The sequence below is a fragment of the Hypanus sabinus genome, chromosome 7 (genome assembly GCF_030144855.1).
Source record: "Hypanus sabinus isolate sHypSab1 chromosome 7, sHypSab1.hap1, whole genome shotgun sequence".
NCBI lineage: Eukaryota > Metazoa > Chordata > Chondrichthyes > Myliobatiformes > Dasyatidae > Hypanus > Hypanus sabinus.
Genome location: NC_082712.1, coordinates 32,264,468 through 32,282,365, shown reverse-complemented (window position 1 = coordinate 32,282,365; position 17,898 = coordinate 32,264,468). Strand labels below are relative to the sequence as shown.

Genomic DNA, 17,898 nt, shown 5'->3' with positions numbered 1-17,898 from the left:
TTGGAGTCAATAGAGTTGTTTAGGTCTGGAAAGTTAATTATAACAAGAGACGCAAGGCATCAGACGATTAGCTTTCACAGGAAATTCATTTCCTCTTTTGTGATGCCAATGCCAGAAGGACTTCCTTCCGCAACTTCCTCAAGGAAGACAGAAGCAAGAATTTCCCAGATTCCCAGTGCATTAACTCAATACAGACAGAAATAGCAAACAAGCTCTCCTAGAACGAAGGCTTATGGTTCCTGGCAACTTCAGAGCATTCTGGAGCACAGAGGTTCAAGAGTTGGTGTAGCATCTGTTTAAAACTTCTCTTCAATTCAGGTATGAGACTGCCAGAAATTATCACCATAACCACAGGAACAAAAACTTCAGCATATTAAACACAAGTCAAGCAAGGTCAGATGGTAAGAAACCATCTAATCTTTATGTACATTTCACTGATCAAAAATGACTTTCTGCAAAATGAAATCGTTCACAATGTCTTTCACAATTACTTTTTTTCATCTTTTTCTATTGGATTATACACTCAGTGGCCATTGAAGTACCGGAAGGGCCTATTCCATGTTGTGTCTCAATAAATAAAAAAAAAACAAATAACTTTTTTCGGTCCACCTGTGCACTTTCTAGTTAATGCAAGTATCTTATCAGCCAATCATGTGGCAGCAAATTAATGCATAAGTGCATTCAGATATAGTCATGAGGTTCAGTTGTCACTCAGCCCAAACATCAGATTGGGAAGAAATATGATCTATGTGACTTTGACCATGGAATGATTGTTGGTGCTAGATGACGTGGTTTCAGAGGCTAAAAAATACAATTTATAATTTATAACATGGATGTTAAACAAAAGAAATCGAAGCAAATACCAGAACAGCATTCAGGAGTAAGTAGTTTCTATTTCTATTAACAAACAGACATTTTTGAATGTCTCTATTTATTAAACCTGATTAATACTTTGTACTTGTACTGTAAATAAACATAATTTTGGTACTTTGCTCTTGCTCATAGTACAATTGTTCATGCATTACAGTATTCATGAACTGTCTTAAAATCCAAAAGCCACAAAAATCAATAAGACTATTTTGTAGGAAGAAGTAGGGTCCGTGTTCTTCCATTGAAATCTTGCCCTTGTGTTACAAAACAAAATTCTACAATTATACATATCATTGTACACTACCCTCCATGGCCATTCTGTTATCAATGCCTCTTTCTGAGTCCACTGTTCAACTTCGACACTTTCAACTATCACACAGTTGACTGGTCAAGAAACATGTCCGGTTTTCAATTTGTAATAATGTAGATTTTATTTTGTGCACAATAGAGCCAGACAGCTCTGATTGGTAGACGTGACATCCTTTCAGTAACTGGCCCTTCCATTGTTCCAGAGGCATTTCAGCCTTGTCCTTCTTATGGTATTGAATTGGCTGGGGCCAAATTCTGAACCCATTTTGGGAAGCTGTGACCCTGGTGGGGAGGCTGATTTCCATAGTTATTCAGGCTCTTCTCATGTTACTTGGGCTTGTGAATTCCCTGGAAAAGTGTACTTCCATCTGGGTATTAAAAGTATCAGCAGGTGGTATGTGTTCCTGATGACATTGGCTAACAAATCTAATTGAAATTGCACTGGTATAGTGCAGATAATGCATCTGAGGCCTCTACCTCTCTGGGTGATTTTATGATTGATCTTGAATTATACTGTTGGCTCTGCTTCATTCTTTGGTGAGTTAAACACACTATTTGGTATGGATTTTTCACATGCCTGTGCAGATAAATTGCAACCGCTGAATTCTTAATGCTAATAAATGGCGCTTAACTAAGACTGAAAAGGTGAAAATGAAAATACAGAATATTTCCAAATGGCTGAAGGTTCATATTGAATTTGGTTTCAATCCAATTAATATGGTTTCATTGTCAGATACAGCTTCTATTAAATTGAAGCCAGACTGAATTCTTTTAGGTGAGTGTGGAGATGCTGTATTAATGAGCATGGATTTAATGTTATATCATTGGAAGTTGTGCAATAAAAATGTTCAAGAAAATATATTTCAGTTTACAATTTAAGAGCAAGATTACCTCCTGCATCCTGCAGGATTTAGTATGGCTGATGGTCAAAAAAAGAGAATATTCAGTTGGGGTTTTTCATTTATCTTTGGCTGAGGTACATCCCATAAGGAGTCCATTAGAAGCATATCGGTCTGTGAGAGTCAGTGGTTCACCAGGATGGCACCAATAGTTTTGCTATTATTACATCAAAAATCAATTCTAAACAGTTGCAAATGTATGTAAGCAGGCTACTCTGTGCCACATTCTTTTAATACTGCTGACACTACAAAACAGCATGTAATACTGTTCATTAGGTGTGAATCTGTTTTTAAGTTAAATGCAACTTCAGCATTGCAAACTGTAACAGTGGCAACCTCAGCTCAAGTAGAAGATTTGCGGAAAATGGCTTATAATTTTACATTTAACCTATTCTTCACAGTGTAGTATAGCAACACACTAGTAAGAATTTGCAAAAAGGAGGGGAGGAGAAATTATTTAATCCTACGATTGACTGTATGGCATCTTTATCTGTAGTGTCAGGCAGCATCAATGGAGATGAGTAAGTAGTCGACAGTTTGGGCTAAGACCCTTCATCAGGATGGGAAGAAACTAGAATAAGAATGTGTGGAGTGGGAGATGGGGAGGAGGCTAGCCTGACAGAATAGGAGGTGTTACTCATTTAATTTGAGAGTGGTCTCATCATGACAGTGGCAGAAGCCCATGGAATGACATTTCTGAATGGGAAAGGGATGTAGAGTTGAAATGGGTGGCCACTGGGAAATCCTGCCTGTTGATCTTGACAGAGCAAGCACCTTCTTCAAATCTTGAAACCCTCTCTGCTAGTAGTGCAAGCCACTTGCAAATCTGAGAAGATATTATAACAGGGGAATGGGGAGCGGAATTAAAATGGTTGGTCAATGGGAAAACCAGCCTATTGTAGATGGAGTGAAGGTGCTTGAGTCCTTTCAATGGCAGCACACAGAAGCCCTGTGTAAGCAACAAAGTGCACACATCGCTTCACAGACTCTCCAGGTTAATTATGCTAAATCAGAATGAAATATTCCCAAAGGACATCTGAAACATTTTCAGATGAATATAACATTATTTGAATTCAAGTTCTCTCTGATTAACCCAGGCCTCTATGCAAGTAGCATGTTTTGCCACCATACTTGGTACATAGAAACAAAAGATAAAAAGATTACAATAACAGGCCTGCTTTGAAAGCTTATCTCTAAACCAATTGATATTATCTACTCTTTGAAGTTTCTTGGATTGTTTTCTCTGGAACATCCAGAGGGGAGGCCCAATAGAAATTTGTAAAATTATTGAAGGCACAGTAATGTTTAAGAGGCATTTTAGAAAGGCACATGAGCATGTATAGACTGGAATATGGATCATGTGCAGGGGGTGGAATTATTTTCATTTGGTTTCATGGTCAGCAGAGATGTTGTGGGCTAAAGGGCCTATTCTTTTGTTGTACTCTTCTCTATTCTATAATCAGTAGATTGTTTGTTCCTCCAGACTCCAATATCTCCAGTCTCTTATGTCTCTACTGTAATCTTCAATGTTCTTCCATCAACTTTCATCAAATAGTTTTGTTTAGATCTTTATATATGTATATACAGTAGGTGCACAATTCTTTGAAAGCATGAGGACATGCTGGCAGAATAGTAAATAAAACATATCCCATGCTGGCTTCAATTGAGGGTGTTTTTTGAAGCTTTATAAAATGCTGGCTAGGCCACAACTTAAGTTGTGATCCTGTTTTGATCACCACTCCTGATGAAAGTTGTAAAGGATAGGGTGCTAAGGTAACTAGATTAGTTCCTTGAATGACGGATTTCAGCTTCAATGCTGCACTGGAGAAAGTAGGTTAGAGCAATTTGAGTTAAAGAAAGCTGAGAAGTGTCCTGACTGAGGTACATGGTAATGCACAGTTAGATGGAATATATAGAGATATATAGTGTGGAACTGAATGATAAAGGGAGCATGAATTTAATGTGAAAATTAAAAGAATGAAAGCAGGAGGATAAAATCTTTAGCCTGTGATCAGAATTATTAGGAAATCTCCTCTTGTAAGTAAAATCGAAATAGTCAGTGAAGGATTGAGTATATGAGAAAAATATTTTTACAGGAGTCCAGGGGAATAGGCTGAAAATAGATGGCTCCTCACAGCTGGCAATGACTTGACATGTAGCCACAATTCAATCACTTAACAAATCAACCCTTGTACTGTATATAGCAATTGTTGACCAACTATGAAACTAAGAGTGTTCCATCGAAATATGTCTTGCATCCATGCATATGCCCTGCCTAGTGAAGAAGCAACAAGACCATAACTAGAGTAGCTATTCTAAATTTGTCAGTTTTATGGATTTTATTTTGGAACCTTTTGAGAACTGAGAACCCTTCTCCCAGAATATTGCTGGTCAGGAAGGAAGCCCACTGTCTTTACTTGAGTTGGCCACCCAAATGTTGGCATTGATAATAACACAAACATACGTTAAGGAATGTTGAAGCTCAGTAAAGAGTCGGGGTTGAACCTGGCTTTCAGTGGATTTCATATCCTAGTCCACCAAAACTAGAATACTTCTGCAATAGTTAGTTGACTGTTAGTAAAGCATTAATTTAAAAATACTTGGGTTTTGGTAGAAAATTCAGAGTGCTTTCCTTTAGTATATACATTATGTTGTTAAATACATTATGTTGCAGAGGATGTCAGTGAAATATCTACTCATCCTATTACTTGTTCTTCTTGTAAATGGTGGTTTAATGGTGGTTGGCAGACCAACATAAACAGCATTACTGCCACTTGCTGAGTTGGAGTGTGGAGCAAAGAGACAGGAAGTACACCCACTATTTTCCCACCTCCCAGTAAAAAAAACTCAAATAATATCAAAAGTCTAATGCTTCTCAGAAAGTGAAATACACATTTAAATACATTACGATGGCAGTGATATCTTAACAAATGTTCTAAGTTAAACTCTGTCTGTCTTAAAGATCTCAATTTAGCAATTAGGTGTTCCCTTTGCACCTCGTTACCAACTGCATTCAAGCCATATATGCTGTACCATTTCTTGACAAGCCCACTCCTTCGAAAGGAGTGTCCAGCCTATTAATTCTGAACAAGAAATTATTCAATTTAGTATGTCTGACATAAAAGTGTAAGTATAACTTCTTCCCTCCTTTTATACTGATCTCCCAGTTAAGTTCCCACCATCCTCAGAATTTTTTTTTATATAAATGCCAGTTTTTCATTTACTTATTGCAACTTTGTTGCTGCAATGACCAAATAGACTTTTTAATTTTGGCTTTCACCTTACTTTTATGCAAAGGCATCACATTTATATCATTAATTTTAAGTGATTGCTGGAGTAGAATGTCTGCCATCTGGTTTCCTACAATCCCAACATGGGCAGGGACTCAAAAGAAATGTATCATAAACCCAGACCCTGCAACATCATCACTTGTTCAATCTCAAGAAGATTCCTATTCCAATTCAATTTATTGTGGTATATAGGGCATTCTATAAATATCTAAACTGGAATCTAGCTTTTTGATGTGAATAAATATTTGATATTTATTAGTTTGTCAAAGAGACAGTTTTCAAATTGACCAATAATTACTTATAAATTACACAAAATTAGGCCTTGATCCAAAATGCTTTGGAGATGAATTACATAATTTCTGTGCTTGAAAATTGAATATCTTATTTCTGTCAACTACTTAAACAAGATTGGGTAACCCTGTTTTAAAATTCAGTGTAAAGTAGGGTATATGAACAGCATGGGAGGGAGCCTTATGCAGTTTTACAATAACAATCCATTGGCATTGCTATGAAAATTGTTTAAGAGGCGGGCGTGTGCATCTATTGTTCGAATACTAATTCCTGAGTGAACTCACAGTATGGGGGGTAAGCCTTTGTTCAGCGAAAGACTCCTTCCCTCTAAATCAACCAATCTACCTAGTTGGCTGTGAGAGTGTAAAGGGTCCTGCAGTGGTTCCATAAACAGTTAAAATAATTCTATGAAATTATAGTTGAGACACGTGTATGTAAAAATTTCGAACAATTGGCTAAAATATTTGTGTAAATTCTAAACAGTTTTGTCAAAGAATATTTGGGCAGCTTCAAAACATTCACATGGTCAATCGACGCACCTTGAAACAAATTACTTTTAACGTAAAATATTAGCAAAATTTCCTTAACTACGCTATGATATAATAAACTACAATGCAACGTCACCACTAATGCACGATTGCTTTAAAAGCCGTATACATAATCAGTAACAGCAAAGTATTTCAGTCAGTCTTGAGACTGAGGGATTTCAGAACTGTCACGTATTAATAGCTTCCTGATGTGAATATTTTAGCTTGGCTTAAACCGTGAATAAACCTTACTGAAAGTTTTTTTTTGTGTGTGCGCGCGTATAAAAGAGACAGAAGATCTACTATTCTATTCTTCCCTCTTACCAGCACATGATCTGCCATGCCTGCAGCGCAAATCTCTCTGTTGCTTGTTGTCATGGTTACAAAAAGCCAATGATAAACCAATGGGATTTCTGCAGCTTTGCTGAAAAGGAGCAGCCATTTTGGTTATGGGAATACATTGGAATAATATTCTGCTTTCTCCTGCAATAAAATCATCTGTAGAGGAGGGGAGCTGAGAAGTCTTGAAATCGTGTGTTACACAATGCCAGCAAATGCTTAAAAATCAGGCTTATGATTGGTGCTTCTGAACAAAATTTGAGGAGAAAGGAGGAAATAATCTGTAATGCGAAGGAACAATTCATTTATCAACGGAACACAGGCTGTGTTGTGTGTGGTAGTAGAGCGTTTGGCTGTAATGTTACCTTAACAGTGTGACTGTTGTCTAGGAGCGCTGACCAAGTAAGAGGGTGTAGCCCTTGCTCTGACACTTTTTATGTACATTACTGCTTTATTTGGACAGACTCCACTAGAGAAGCAGGTGTGTGATTTATCTGGGCTCCACACAGACTGCAGCCTCTCTGGTTCACATGCTGCACACACTCGGGCTGCCGCGCTTGGGACATCAGCTGTGGAGATCCTCGAATTAAACCTGGTTCGGCTGGTGGTCTATCGCTTCTTCTCCATCAAGGTAAGGAGAAATTACAACGAGTCTTGCGCCTCGATGGTGAAATTAACAGGGGGTGAGAGGGAAGGGAAGATAAATTCTACATAATTAAGCTCAAAAGCACCCGGATCGTGGAAACATTTGTCCTGGCAGCAATACATCTATTATAACAAAACTGCCACCATTTATGCTTCGGTATTTATCATTGATCTGGGATGTTTTAATACGATTGATATCTGTAGTTCATAAACCCCGTCACCTTTTCGAGGGTCTCGAACATCGATCAATGCCGAAACTACCACATATCCGTTGAATGCTTCTCGACGATAAGGAGTTCAAAGAACAATTTGTACTGGGCACTTCGTCGAAATATATGTACAATACTGACCGTCCAGTCAAACATTTGGAGCATTGAGACGTTCAACTGTACATTAACAACCTTGCCCCGAGTAAGGTGAAACCTCATCAAAAATTTAAAACTATAAGAAGCATACGACCGTGTTTTATGAACTTAGACCGATGTCTCGGTTCTATGATTCATTCTGTTTTGACTGCGTGCGTAAGGTGACATTCCTAATTGATAGATTGATAGCAGTGTTTGTTTCGTGCTACTATTAGCTATAGCCTAAGGTGAACCTGTGGTATATGTAGAGACAATAGTACAGTATTCGTTCCATCCGGCAATATTGCACTAAGCCACGAAAAAAAGGCTTTGACAGTTTTCGCCTGATTAACAGTCAACTAAAACTCAAAATCTGTTTTATTTCTCACTGCAAACTTCACTAAATGGCTAAGTCCATTTTAAAATATGCAATCTCCGACAGAAAGTAAGCAATTGTTCAGTTAACCTTTCTATTGAAATCATTCCCAGATCTCGGGCTGAGTCGTTGCTTGATGCAGGCAATACAGCGACAAAGGAAAATTGTCACGAACGCTGCATGCCACTGTTTGCTGTTGCCCGAGATGTTGGAACTTGTAGGTAGTAGATGTGTGAAGATATTCAAGATTGTTTAATGTCATTTCCAGTACACAAGTGTAAAGGAAAACGAAATAATTGTTACTCCGGATCCGTTGCAGCAAGCAAAAAAAAAAGACAATAGACAAAGAACACGATAATTAAAAACACAATAAATATAAATATATAAGATAACTTGGATACATTGCATATTCATAAAATGAAGCTAGGCACAGGAGTGTCTTGTACATAAGGTGACCGACAGGAAAAGATATTTGTTTTCTTACTCTAGAGTAAATATTTAGTTAACTTTTACCAAAGAAACAATTGCAGCTTTGACTGAGTTATAGCTGTTTAAACTGCTTGTAGTCCAGATTCACATCAAGAATAGATGAATTCATTTAGCACATTACCATTAGTACAATCTACTGACAAAACGCCACGTACAATTATATTGATAGACCATTATCCTCTATTATGTATTGAGAAAGCTGCTCAATTTCATAATGTCCTGATGAAAGGTCTCTGCCAGAAATGTTGGCTCTTTATCCCTCTCCATAGATGCCGCATGACTTGCTGAGTTCCTCCAGCATTTTGTGTGTGTGTGTGTGTGTGTGTTACTCTGACCTTTCATGTTTGGATGTTTAATGCTAATTCAAATAATTGTCTTATTAATTTGTATCTGAGATTTGGAGGTAAATGCTTACTTCACTAGTTAATAGTTAAATTTCCAAAATTATATGACATCCAGTACTGAATGCTTTGGAATGTTGCTTGACTATCACAGTAAAGAGGGCAGTGGCCATCAGAGGGAAAAAAACCTGGCTGTGGTTTCCTTGTTGATAAATAATTTGCATCTAACTATGGAAATATGCTTGGAGAATGTATTTGTATATAAGAAATAGTTCTTAAATGTTAGGTTTTGCTATGGCCTTTTCTCTTATGAACAATGAGTCATAGTCTTTAAAGTACCAGTATTGTTGGTTCTCTGGGAACAATAGATTTACCTTTGCAGAGATTTTGCTCATTTTTATAGAAGACTAACTAAATGAGGTAGAATGATGGAAGTATTAAAGCTGAGTGATCAGTCCTGACTACCAATGCTGTTCGTGCGGAGTTTGCATGTTCTCCATGTGACCACCTGAGTTTCTTCCAGATGCTCTGGCTTGGCCCCATATTCTCAAGGCATGCCAGTTGGTAGGGTTAATTGGCCTGTGTACATGGTGGAAGCTGAATTGATGGGAATAAAGCAAAAATAAAATGCAACTGGTAAAAATAAATGTTTGAAGCAGGTATGGACTTGTTGGATCGAGGGTCCTGTTTATGTTCTGTAAGACCACGTTACTGTGACATTTCTAAACTCTTGTGCTTGATGTTGAACTCCAACAAGCCCTTCCATCACCTTTTTTTATTTAATTGATTTTTGACCAGATTCACTTCAGTTTAAGTTTGTCAGTCATTCTTAATGAAGTATAAAGAAGAATTTGCATTAAGTACTTGGGTACATGCCATCTGTGGAAATGGAATTAAATTTATTTCAGGTTGATGACCTTTCACCAGAATGTTCTGAATAGCTGAGTGATCAAATCTCTTATTCTAACTCAAATAATTCATTTTAATTATCAAGTCTGGAATTCCTGAAAGTCAGTTGGTTGTTTTCTACTAAAACTGTTCTGCCATTCATTCTAATGTTTTATGTTCTCATAAACAAGTCCTCATTCCTTTGTTGAGAGAAACTCTTTACTGGTTTGTTCTTTGTGTTAAAATTATAGCACAGAGTTTGCATTTTCATCAGAGAGAAAGTAACACCTGATTTCCCCCACCTCTCGCCACGGAGCCAACCACATAGAAAGGACAGTGCTCATTTTCTCTAACAAAAGTTGTGCTTTCATCATAACAAGGGCAAATTGCTTTACCCTTTCAAAGGCTTAATACATTAATTTAAAGATATGCAGGTATAATTTTGTTCCTTGTTACCAAGTTCAAGACCCAGAAAAGAGAAAAATTTTTGATCATCCCTTCAGGACTGAACTCCTCTCCTTCTTGCCTGCTGCCTACATACCAACAGATGGACCTAAGTATTAAAGCAGGAGTAGGCCACTCATTTCCTGAAACTTGCTCTGTCATTCAGTAACGTTTATAGCTAATCTGTTAATAACTTGAACTTTGTCACATTACTGTCTACCCCAGTAAATCTTCACCCCTTTGCCTACTAATTATCTACCTACCTCTGTCTTCAGATCAATTGTTGTGAAATTTGGGTGATTAAGTTATGCTCCTGGATTTTAGCACATAAAGTAATTTAGCACCTTGCCAGCATTGGTGCTATGTCTTGTAAAAGACTGAAAATCTGTTCTCATGAGCCAAGGAAATGTCAGAAATCAACTGATGGTGATTATGTTCTGAGAAGGTGAGAGGGAGATTTCTCTCAATGTGTCACAAAATATTTCTTGTCAAAACTATGAATAGTAAACAGATTAGTTATTTATTCCACTTACTATTCAGTTGGACTTTATACAGATAGCTTACGTTCCTGTACGCATTACAACAGTGTTTGTATTTGCAAAAGAATAAATGTTGCCAAAGCCTTGGGGACATCCTAAAACCATTATTCTTTTGTGGGAGGGGGAGAGACTCAAGGGAGACGAACTGAGGCGAGATTGTGAGCAGGGAGGAAGATGTAAAGAGGTTTTAAGGGGAAATAAACACAGTGAATATATAAAACATTGACAGATGGAATGTATTGAGGAAAATTGCTAGCTCATTCATTTTGGTGCATGTAACTGAAAAGGAATATTTTTGAAATGGTGTGTAATTAGTGTTAATGTACCACTGGACCAGAGTGTGTATGTACTTAAAACCAATGTACAGTTCAAGTTACAGTAGGTGATTAAGAAGGCAAATGGTAAGTTGGCCTTTAGTGGAAGATTTGACTACAATGGTAAGGATTGTTTGCAGCAATTATACAGGGCGTAGCAAGACTGCACCCACAAGTATAGTGCACAGTTTAGGTTGCCATGTCTCAGAAAGGATGTACTTTCCAAGGAGGGAATGAAGACACTATCTCCTGGATTGTTCTAGGAATATGGGTTTGCCAAAAGAGGAGAGACTTGAATGAGTAGACCAGATTTGTATCTTTCCTTGGTTAAGGAGTCTAAGACCAGTGAAGTTGGTTTGAAAATATGGGGCTGTTTAGAACTGGGTCAAGAGAACTAACTTCACACAAGTATTGGTGAATCTTTGGAATTTTACACATGGAAACATGCTTGTGTATTGAGTTAATTCGAAACAGAAACTGGTTGATCAATATCATGATATTAAGGGGTTAAGGGCATAGTACAGGAAGATGAGATGAAGATCAGCCATGATTTGGATGACTGGTGGAGCAGGTTTATGGATTTTACAGATTTAAGCTCTACATCATTTCAGAAAATGTTAATAACTAAGTTATCATGTTGATGGCAATTAGTAGTTCATGTTGGAGCTTTGTGGTTTGGCAACTCCCAAGGTTCAGCATGTTTTGAATCTGTGGTACAAACTTGTACTAATTAAACCCTAACTAAGATCTAAAATTAACTAATATTCATTTTAGTGTGTAGTTAATTAACCTACTGATGTGACTTTGGCACCATCAGCTGATAGAATTTTTGACCTTAGAAACTTTGTGTTATAGGCATTTCTCAAAAACCTTGCGTAACGTGGGCCATTTCTACACTTAAGGAATACTTCTGTTCAGAGGAAAATGACTGGGCCCTTTTTCTGGCTGTAGTTAAGTCACATGGGTGCTGGACTGGAGAGTTTCCTCTTGATGTGTCTTTTGATGATCCAGAACACACTACCACCTGTACTCCCCATGGACGTTAACCCAAAGGTGAATATTGGTTACTTTACACTTGCCAGGAATGATGAGGGGTGAGCTTTAAAATTATGAAGGGTTTTGTGGAGTGATTCCAAGAGAATATTTCCACATGTGAGGAAGAACATATCTAAAACTCTCAATACAATATTCTTAAGAAAACCTTGTATCAGGATTTGGAACATAGTTCCTTACCATGAGTACTGAGAATCTAGAATTCACTACCACGGCATTCATGTCAGTAAATTGTATAGATCACTGTGGGCTGGACAAGCAGAAGAAGAATGGAATAGATCTGGATGAGCAAACACGAGGAAATCTGCAGATGCTGGAAATTCAAACAACACACACAAAATGCTGGTGGAACACAGCAGGTCAGGCAGCATCTATAAGGAGAAGCACTGTTGACGTTTCAGACCGAGACTCTTCGTCAGGACTAACTGAAAGGAAAGATACTAAGAGATTTGAAAGTAGGAGGGGGAGGGGGAAATGCGTAATGATAGGAGAAGACCAGAGGGGGTGGGGTGAAGCTAAGAGCTGGAAAAGTGATTGGCGAAAGTGATATAGAGCTGGAGAAGGGAAAGGATCATGGGACCGGAGGCCTTGGGAGAAAGAAAGGGGAGGGGTGAGCACCAGAGGGAGATGGAGAACAGGCAGGGTGATGGGCAGAGAGAGTGGGGGGAAAAGAAACCAAACAACTAAATATAGACAATAGGTGCAGAAGTAGACCATTCGGCCCTTCGAGCCTGCACCGCCATTTTGAGATCATGGCTAATCAACTACTATCAATACCTGGTTCCCCCCTTGTCCTCATATCCTTTGATTCCCCTATCCATAAGATACCTATCTAGCTCCTTCTTGAAAGCATCCAGAGAATTGGCCTCCACTACCTTCCGAGGCAGTGCATTCCAGACCTCCACAACTCTCTGGGAGAAGAAGTTTTTCCTTAACTCTGTCCTAAATGATCTACCCCTTATTCTCAAACCATGCCCTCTGGTACTGGACTCTCCCAGCATCTGGAACATATTTTCTGCCTCTATCTTGTCCAATCCCTTAATAATCTTATATGTTGCAATCAGATCCCTTCTCAATCTCCTTAATTCCAGCGTGTACAAGCCCAATCTCTCTAACCTCTCTGCGTAAGACAGTCCGGACATCCCAGGAATTAACCTCGTGAATCTACGCTGCACTTCCTCTACAGCCAGGATGTCCTTCCTTAACCCTGGAAACCAAAACTGTACACAATACTCCAGGTATGGTCTCACCAGGGCTCTGTACAAATGCAAGAGGAATTCCTTGCTCTTGTACTCAATTTCCTTTGTAATAAAGGCCAACATCCCATTAGCCTTCTTCAATGCCTGCTGCACTTGCTCATTCACCTTCAGTGACTGATGAACAAGGACTCCTAGATCTCTTTGTATTTCTCCCTTACCTAACTCTACACCGTTCAGATAATAATCTGCCTTCCTGTTCTTACTCCCAAAGTGGATAACCTCACACTTATTCACATTAAACGTCAGGGATTATATGTCAGGGATGGGGTAAGAAGGGGAGGAGGTGCATTAATGGAAGTTAGAGAAGAACTGGATGATGATAGATGGAATTAGATTTGAATGGAGCATAAATAATGGCTTCCACTAAATGGCTTCTTTCTGTGCTGTGCATTCAAAATTACTGTGGCAGTTGTCAAATCCTGACTAAATTTTCATCTGTCTGAATCTAATTTCAAAATCAAATCAAGACATTTCAGACAATTACTGAAACAAGTACTTGTTCTGTTGGACCTTCAGTCAGTCTTTCAGATGGCTGGTTGCCAAACTAGACTGTCAGAAACCAGCACAATTTTTCCGAACTTTCCATCCTGCCTAAACTAGAAGTCCTAAATACTGAATATTAATTTGAATACACCTTTGTTTGGATCAAATGCTGTGCATTAATATCATTTCAAATTTATTGTTGCTAAATGATGTACTGTATATTCTCATTTATTTAGATCATAAGACAAAGAAGCAGAATCAGGTCATTTGGCCCATTGAGTCTGCTCTGCCATCCATCCCATCATGTCTGATATACGAATCAAGAACCTATTTCTGCTAAAGGAGTCACTTTCTTTAGCAATATGTTTGACAACAGCCAGTTTCAGAAGGACTAGTTAACTTTTTGAAATCAAGAGCCAGTTCTTCTGATAGATCTGAAGAAGTGATTGGGTGATTTAACCACATTCAGGAGGTTGCTTGGAGCACCATTACATTACAGAAAAGCCTTTTGTTCAATCTTGTCTTTGATTTCTGATTGAAGAATTCCATCTCTTCTGTGCTACAGTTTGTTATCCATTCCTCTACAAACAGTTTTTTTTTACACTGAAGGGCCTATCCAGTTCCACTTTGAAGGTCAGTCTTATAGATAGAGCTTGTATTGTCTGTGTTTTAAAATAATGAGAGAACACTTGTGGGATCCTGTCACGATCGACGCAGAGAATCTTTTCGCAGAAGAATCAAGGTCTCGGAATCACCATTCTTTAAAATAAGTGCTAGGCAATTTAGAACAGATGAGGTAATTTTGTTTTGAGTGCCAAAAATCTTTGGAACTCTTTCTCAATGGACAATGAAAGCAATATATTTGAGTATTTTTCAGATAGAAGCAGATGGATTCTTGAAAGGCAAAGAAGTGAAAGGTAATTCTGGGTAGACAGAATTTGGAGTTGAGCTTCACATCAACCATGATCTTATTAAGTGGTAGATGTAGTTTGAGAAGCCAAGTGGCATATTCCTGCTGTTAGTTTGCATGGTCAAATGTACCTGCTTTGAACAGCTCAAAACCTGCTTTCTGTAAGCAGCCATTTCATTTTTAATTGTTGTGGTTGTAAGTCTCTCATTTGTCCTCAGTGTTACCACCCAGGTTTGATAGTGCTATATATGAGGTGAAGGTCTATATATTTTTCTCCAAGGAAGGATATGTTCTGCTCTTCATATTTCCCTTGTGCCCCACACTGTGCTGGTGGACAAAAGACATTTACCAATTTTTTTTCCCTCTGTTTCCTGCATCAGTTTACTACATTCTGAACTGTGCCAACATTTTTCTTAAATTGAACTTCAGTCAAGGATATAACAAAGATGGTACAAATGTTAACTATACTGATGCGCATCTTTGTTTCGCAGAAGTTAACAGTTTCTGATAATTATTTCTATCCTTCTGTGCACAATGTGCTTTCAATGTAGTTTGAACTACAGGAGGCAAGTAAGAATATAAAAAAACTCTTTTAATATTTGTTAGTATATGATGAATACAAGGTAAACTAACAAAGTTATTAATAGTGTTGAGAAACTTAAGTAGGATTTGTTGGTATTAGCATGGCACAGATGATAAAATGAACATTAAAAATCAGAGCACCTGAAAGTTGTGGTTTAATTGCAATGAGTCGATTTTTAAAGTAATTGACTTGGCATTGTGTTCCTGTTGTAATGCTTCTGGGTACATGCCTTAATTGTTCTCTTCATTCAGATGGTTGAGGTGCCTGCCAGACGTACCCAGGTGCATAATTAATATATGCAAATAGGCATCCTAATTGTAATTTGGTTCCAGACCCAATTTCTCAGTATAACCTCATGGGATCAGTATCAGTTATTGACTGATTCACTTGAAGCCCCTTCAGATTAATGGGTCAGTATTGGTCCACGAATGAGTGTTCAGCTTGGAATTTGCTTCTGCTTTTGCTTATTTATTTCCCTCAAACCCTTGGGTTACTACAGGTGCTATTTTCACTTCCTTTGTTGAGACTGCTGTTATAAATAGTGTCTATCTACCATTTCTAATTGGAAAGGCTGTAAATATAAGGGGTGTTCATGGGAGGGCAGTGAGTTAGATGGAGGTTGGTTAGTTGCCTGTGGATTTTTCCCCTAGCTCATACACCCCATGTCAAGTGTAACTTTCTGAGATAGAACTCAGCACAGTACGATCTGTTGTTAATTTTAGCAGCCATTGTATGCCAGCGTCTATCATGATAAAGTCTGCATACTTTTTGTTTTTTTTAAAAAAAACAAAGATGTTGACTTTATGACTTCTGGTAATGGTCTTATTAAAAGGTGGAAGGTACTTCACACCATTTAATAAGATTGTAATAAGATCAGATATCTTATCACTGAACTAATCATGGAACACAAGCTATGAACTGACTTTCAAGAACTCTGTAACTTGTGTTCTCAGTATTATTATATTTTTTTTCTATTTGCACAGTTTGTCTTCATTTGCACACTGGTTGATTGCCAGTCTTCGTTTGTAATTTTTAATTGATTCTATTATATTTCTTTTTTCTACTGTGAATGCCTGCAAGAAAATGAATTTCTGGGTAGTATACAATAACATATACGTACTTGAATAATAAATTTACCTTGAACTTTGACCAAGTGGCTTATTCCTCATGTTACGTATATATGCTCATCCATGAGCCCTTTATTGCTAAGAAGGAGAGGAAAGAAAGAAAGTGGTGTTTGGCTTGGCACTGATGGGTAAGTTGCACTCTTGCTGATTTAAACCTTGAAATAAATGCATCCTTGTTTGGATGATATTACATATACAAGTGATAGATTCTGTTCAGTGTGGGTTATTTCACTGCTTGCTCAGTTAATATTTCTGCATGTTTTCCTATTAGTTCTCTCTTCTGAGTGCAAGAACATGGGGACAGAAGTAGAATAGGGTAATCAGTCCTTGTAAGCTTGTTGCACCATTCATTCAAATCATAACTGGATCATTTTAACCTCTGACACACTTTTCCTGTTCTCTCCCCAAACTTCTGACTTAGTTGTACAAAAATGAGTCTAACTCCACCTTAAATATATTCAATAATTCCACTTCTAGAGTTCCTATGATAGAGTGTTCCAAAGACCTGAAACGCCACTTTGATTCTGGCTGAAAAGGGTGACCTCCCCATCCACTCTGAAGCCAAGCTGTGTAGTTCTAAGTTACCTCACCAGGGAAAACTCCACTAATGTGCTCTCTGCCAATGCCCAATGTTTGTTTCAATTAGATCACCTTTCATTTTTCTGTGTTCCAGTGAATGAGCACCAACTCATTATTTGTCTAGTATACTATTTATTTATTTTTATGGTTTGTAGTAAATGTATGCCTTACACTGTTCTGTTGCTGTGAAATTTGTTGTTTTGCAGCATAATCGGTGATAGTGAGCCTGATTCTGATGTAAGATCAGCTTATTTTCCCACTTTAATCCTCTCATCCCAGGAATCAATCTAGCCTAGTTTATATCTCTACCCCTAACCGCATGCATTCTCATTCTGTATGGCAATCCTTTATGTGGCACCTAAACAAATATCTTCTGGAAGAATCCACCAGACTCCTGGGAACTTGAGCAAATTTGTCAAATACCATTTAAAAAAAAATATGTTGATTATGCTTGATTGTCCTATGATTTCTAAATGTTCTGGCATAACAGATGTGAGCATTTCCCAAAGGTAAATATTAGGCTAATTGGCTTACTTTTCCTGTTTTGTCTTCCTCCCTTCTTGAAAAGTGGCATTGCATTTGTCCTCACACTCCTCTCTGTATTACACCACAGTGCTTTGGATTCTAGTCGATAGCCTCTCCTTTTTAAAGCACCAAAGTGCAGGCTAATCGGTTCAGGAGATTTGTTGGCCTTTAGAACCGCGAGTTTGCCAAATACAGATCTTCTCAAGCTAACTTAAGAATTCATTTCCTTTGAACCCAGACACTTTGCAAGTTGGAAATCCAGCAGCAAGCCAAGTTCTCAAGCAGCAGAAGATGTGTGCAAATAGCTAATCCATCACACAGGTCTCCCAAATTCTTGTTTATGTGTATAGATAGTATATAAATTGTGTATCTGTAACCTGGAGAGGACCTGCACATTTTCTTTCCCTATGGTCCCCTGATCATGAGAAACCCTAAGACAAAGGAGCAGAATTAGGCCATTCAGCCTATGGAGTC

General features: G+C 38.0%; 1 protein-coding gene and 1 long non-coding RNA gene across 3 annotated transcripts in view; one reads left to right on the top strand and one right to left on the bottom strand.

Moving 5' to 3' along the window:
• Window positions 1-6,541, bottom strand: part of LOC132396656 (uncharacterized) — a 201,406-nt gene extending 194,865 nt beyond the window's left edge. The window contains exon 1 of the long non-coding RNA XR_009513064.1: window positions 6,511-6,541. This is a non-coding gene — a long non-coding RNA (uncharacterized LOC132396656). The remainder of the gene's footprint in view (window positions 1-6,510) is intronic.
• A 96-nt stretch (window positions 6,542-6,637) lies between these two features.
• Window positions 6,638-17,898, top strand: part of LOC132396655 (sorbin and SH3 domain-containing protein 2-like) — a 289,151-nt gene continuing 277,890 nt past the window's right edge. Inside the window, exon 1 of one of the 2 annotated variants that reach the window (XM_059974390.1) lies at window positions 6,638-7,156. The gene's annotated coding sequence lies outside the window, so the exon portion shown is untranslated. The remainder of the gene's footprint in view (window positions 7,157-17,898) is intronic. The other variant, XM_059974389.1, reaches the window with a different exon arrangement.